Here is a 5,708-nt window from a genome sequence, read left to right as displayed (position 1 = left end):
TACAGTTAACGTTCAGCGGCGGACGTAAAAAACGGATAAATATTTTAGGAAAAAAATAGTCAACGTCGGAGACTGGCGGTGACCACCGATCAACTCCGGAAACCGACGGCGTAAACAAACATTCAAAATGAAACTAGCGGCGAAAAAAAAAGTCAACACCGAAGATTAGCGGTTAAAAAAAAGAGTTTAAATAAAAAAAAAAGTCAAAATTGAATTTTTGTGGTCAAAAATTGATGAAGTTGAAGTTACATTGGAGTTACAATTAGGAATTGTGTTTAAAAGGGTTGAGAGTAATTTTGTCATGTACATTAATTTTGCCTTTATTTATAATACGTACTAAATGGTTGGACTTATTTTTTTCCAAAAAAAAGGGTTGAGCTTATTTATGAAAGAGATATAACATTAAACCTAGAATAATAAAGATAGTTGGTCAGAGAGTTATGCATAAAAACCCCTATTTTATATCTGAAATGTTAAATGTCGTTTCAATTTTATTAACGTCGTTTTGACTTCGAACCTGTTTGACATATTTCTATTTTGATTTTGGCAAAATTCGAAACACGAAAACAGTAGTCCTTTGGGTTAGCTTCCTAATCCAACTTAACTCCGCTGGATTGGATGCCGTGTGACAAAGTTATGCATGATGAGTCACATTTTGAATTTTAGATACCTCAATACATCAAAGTTGTGGGCAGTATCCATTGATTCATGTATATCTTTCTCGTCACACATCCAATTTTGGTGATTCAAGTTGGATTAGAAAACTAACTCAGAATACTACAAATTCTATTTTTCGGGTTTTGCAAAATTTGGAATTGAAAATGATCAAAATCACGTTTGAAGTCGAAACGGTATTATTAAAGCTCGAACGACATTTATCAAATTTCGGATTTTATATACTAGAAATCGCATTTTTGTAAATAACATTTTTGTTAGTTAATTGCCAGTTGTATAAACGTTGTATAGATAAATTATCAGGTATCAAACATAACTCGGTAATGAATTATGGAAAAGCAAAATTCATCGCTCTTCTTTCCTCAATTATGAATGCTAATATGGTATCAGTCTGATATGAATTTTGCGAATTTTAATGAATTTTAAAAAAATATGCGCATTATGAAATATCTAGATTGATTATGAAATTAGACGTGTAGTTTTGATTAAGAGTTTAGATGCGTCATGTATTTGCAACGAAATCGTGGTGACTCCCTTTGAAATGTAATTACGATGGGATCGTGGTGACCCCCTTCGAATTGTATTACATGATAATTTTCTTTTATAATTGATTTGGAAATTGAATCTCTAACTAAGGGTGCCAAATATTATATATTTGTGTCAGATTCAAATTTTTTTTTTTTTTTTTTTTTTTTACTTTTATGCTAAATGTTGGGATAATTCGTGGGAAAAAAATAAAATAGACACAAATTTCATGTGATTGGAATACAACTTTACCTCATATCCACGGGATCTGCAACAATGAATTTTCATTATTTCGGTGTTATAAGCACAATAATAAGTTTTCAATAATACACGAAAGACTCCATCTTTATCTTGACGTTGTTTTTGTGCAATATTCAATGTTAGAGAATATTATATTATAGAACTCTTGTAATATTAGGATTCTAGTATGATTGAGTTACCTAGATTAGTTAGGATTTAGTTACCTAGTCAAACTCTATTACCTTGCAATATTTCTCTATATATATTCCATGTAATCAACCCATAATATAACGGGGGTTTCTATTATATTCTTCCTTTATGGTATCAGAGCACCAGGTTATTTAACCTAGCCGTCTTTCTTCTCCATGGCGGTGACCACCCAATTTTCTCCCTCCCCTGGTGGTGGTACTCTAATATTTTTCTTTCTTTTTTCTATCGTTTCTATGAACACCACCCAAATTTTCTCCTTCCCCCGGTGGTTCTCTATCTTCTTCTTCTTCTTCTTCTTCTTCTTCTTCTTCTTCTTCTTCTTCTTCTTCTTCTTCTTCTTCTTCTTCTTCTTCTTCTTCTTCTCCTCCTTCTTCTTCTTCTTCTTCTCCTTCTTCTTCTCCTTCTCCTTCTCCTTCTTCTTCTCCTTCTCCTTCTTCTTCTCCTTCTCCTTCTGCTTCTCCTTCTTCTTCTCCTTCTCATTCTTCTTCTCCTTCTTCTTCTCCTTCTCCTTCTTCTTCTCCTTCTTCTTCTCCTTCTTCTTCTCCTTCTTCTCCTTCTTCTTCTCCTTCTTCTTCTTCTTCTTCTTCTTCTTCTTCTTCTTCTTCTTCTTCTTCTTCTTCTTCTTCTTCTTCTTCTTCTTCTTCTTCTTCTTCTAGTATGATTGAGTTACCTAAATTAGTTAGGATTTAGTTACCTAGTCAAACTCTATTACCTTGCAATATTTATGTATATATATTCCATGTAATCAACCCATAATATAGCGAGGGTTTCTATTATATTCTTCCTTTATTCAAAACTAGTGACATTGTGCCAGACTCCTCCACTTTGCACGGCTGAACTCCCTTTAATGTTGAATCTCTTTAGTGGACAGATCGACCTCCTCCCAAGAATCTTTTAAGTCTTTCCAAAAAATCGAATTGTTTTTTTTTTTTTTTTTTTTTTTTTTTTGTGCATAGAAGAAGAAAAACTGAAATCTCGATTGCTATTGATAAACTCACGTTCTGGAGCAAAAATAAGAAAAGCAGAAAACTTGGTCTCTCTGAAAGAAAACATTAAACTTGTCTCAATTAGGGGTGTAAATGAGCTGAGTCGGCTCATGAGCTTGATGAGCTGGGTCGAAAAAAAAGCTTGAGTTCAAGCTTTCGATCATCTTTAGTTGTGTGTGTGTTAATATTATATATATATATATATATATATATATATATATATATATATATATATATATATTTATGTTTTATTCTATAACTTTTTATTTTTCATATAAATTATCTATAATAAAAACTAAAATCAATATTATATAAAAATTAGAAGAAAAAAATATAAATATAAATGAGTTGAGCTCGAGCTCAACAGGCTCGGCTCGACTTGAGTTCGAGCTTATCAAATCATAGCTCGATGAGCTTGAGCTCGAGCTCACTAAATTTAACTGAAACTCGAAAACTCTGACGAGCTCGACTCATTTACATCCCTATTCTTAATAGATAACTCCACATCATTGTGCAATTTAATTCCCATCAGAATTCTAACAAAGCATTACTGTTTGTCTGAGTCAATTTGATATGAAAAACTTTGTACAGAACCACTTATATATGTTCTATAGATTTTTTATTTTATATGTATGATTGTAAATAAAATTAAGGCTGCGAAACCACTTGTGCAAGACCAAATTAAATTTTTCAATGTATAAATACTATAATATCCTTACTTGTTGAAAAAATAGAAAATTCCAAATGTGCAAGACCAAAAATTCAAAAACACAAAAAATCCTATCACAAGACCACAAGACCAACTCTCATCTTCTCCATCTTCCAGAACCCACAAGACTTTTCTCCTTCCTCCTCCATAAACTCACAAAACCTAAACATTCAAAATCATCAAAACTCAACAAATCTTACAAAGATGGCAAGTATGGAGTCAGAAGACATCAAAATAGACCATTCTACGACGAAAGAACCCAAGAAGGTATGCATTTATGGGTTTTTTTAGCTAGAATATCGTTTTTTCAAAAACAATCTCGCGCAGACGAATTCGACATGTACATGTCGAATTTTATGTGTAAAAATCGACATTTAGATGTCGATTTTGAGGCATACAATTCGACATTTGGCAATGTCGAATTTGTGCTATAAATTCGACATGTCAATATCGATTTTTACCCATAAAATTCGACGCTTAAATGTCGATTTGTAGTACAGTCTTTCGACACCTTCGTGTCGATTTTTACCAGTTTCAAATTTAATTTGTTTTTCCTCTTTTTTTGTAAGGTTGAAAAAAATTAGGAAGGTGGACGTAGGTGGTAGAGCTTCGACGGCGGAGCTTTGACGGCGGTGAAGATGGGCGTATGTGGAGAAGGTGGATGTATGTAGGGTTTTGGGGGGGGGGGGGGGGGGGGGGGGCTGTGTATTTTTTTAATAATTCACGAATCTTTTTTTTTCTTTTTTTTTCCACATTATTTGTATTTGGTCTTGCATGAGAAAAAAAAAGAAAAAAGCCAATTTAATTTATGGGTATATTTGTTATTTCATCTTAATAAAATGCAATCTTTTAGAATCTTTATTTAATTTGGTCTTGCACAAGAGGAATTAGTATTGCATATAGCCGCAACCTAAAATTAATTAGATGATTATTGTTAAAGTATATAATAAATTGTAAGAGAAAAAAAATGTACTTTTAAGGAGGATTAACGAAGTCCGCTCTTGATTTCTCGAACCCATAATCAAATAGGTCTCCCAAGTGAGCTATAGTCTTTTTTTTCTTGGGCAAATAGGTCTCCCTTAAAAAATGCCATTTTTTACTCTTTCCCCCCTCAAAATAGAAAAATGAAACTCTCCTTCGAAATATATAACTCGGTATACTTTGCCCCAATTGTGTACTTCCGGACTAATTCTCGCCGTATTTCAGTAATTGGAAGGGTTAATTTCCTCTTTTAAAGCTATAAATATCATTTGACCATCTTCTACCCATATTACCATCAAACTCGTCCCTCACTTTTCTTAACATGATTAGAACTTTCGGTATAGTTTTGTTATAACTCAACATAAATCGCTTTATACCATTACTGGTTTAAGAGCTTCCATTCGTGAAACGGGCTCTATAGTGCATTGAACGAATGCTCAAAATTCACCTAAATCATGTGCATCCTACAACAGATAACCAACATTCAATGCTTAACATTCATATCTATAAAATAATCTTCCATAATGCTTGTATTAATAAATTTAAAAATCAATTTCAACAAAAATTTAAAACTCTTGTTTCTAATTTTCGATAGAACAATGACGGTTGTGAATGGGTGGTGGCAGTTGTGTATAATTCCAGCAGGGGTGGCGGTGTAGAAGTCCGGCGGTCGTGCGGCGATTGTGCGGTGGTGGGTAGCCCGACGGTTGGTTTTGAGGGTAGGTGGAGTTTTTTCTTTTCTTTAATTATTTGGTCTTGAATAAACGAAAATGAGAAATAATATTTTTCTTTTCTGTATAAGTAGTACAATTCAATAAGGGATATTTTTGTACTTTCGTCTAAAATATATTAAAATGTTATTATTAAACTTAAGGAAAAGTTGAAAAAAAATATATATTAAAATGTGCTCTTAAACTAATTGCTAATGAATTGAGAAAAATTTGATTAGGGGTGGAAATCGGACGGAATCGATTGGAAATGGTATTTTTTGAAAAATTTCCAATTTTTTTTGGAATTAACTAAAGGAGTTCCAAATTCCACTCCAAACAATTAGTCGGTGTGCAAAAAATCATTCCAATTTCATAACGCTAATGTCTGGAATTTCGGAAATTTCAGAAATTTCATTAGTTTATAATATCATGTTCAATATTCGGATATAATGGAAATTTTTACAATAGTTTTCTATTTTCAGTTTGCAGAAAAATGAAAGAAAATCCAAAAGAGAGTTCAAAACGCAAGAAATAAAAACATATATAGAAACAGCAAAATGAAACATATATTTACTTATAACAAAAAATTACAACATAAATTTGTTGATACCAATTAATAGTTTCTAATGTTTTAATTTACTTGACACTTCGTTATTTATATTTTTCATATAA

This window comes from Erythranthe guttata, chromosome 8, assembly GCF_056151865.1.
Source record: "Erythranthe guttata isolate IM_541 chromosome 8, IM_541, whole genome shotgun sequence".
Classification (NCBI taxonomy): domain Eukaryota; kingdom Viridiplantae; phylum Streptophyta; class Magnoliopsida; order Lamiales; family Phrymaceae; genus Erythranthe; species Erythranthe guttata.
This window is presented reverse-complemented; position numbering follows the sequence as displayed.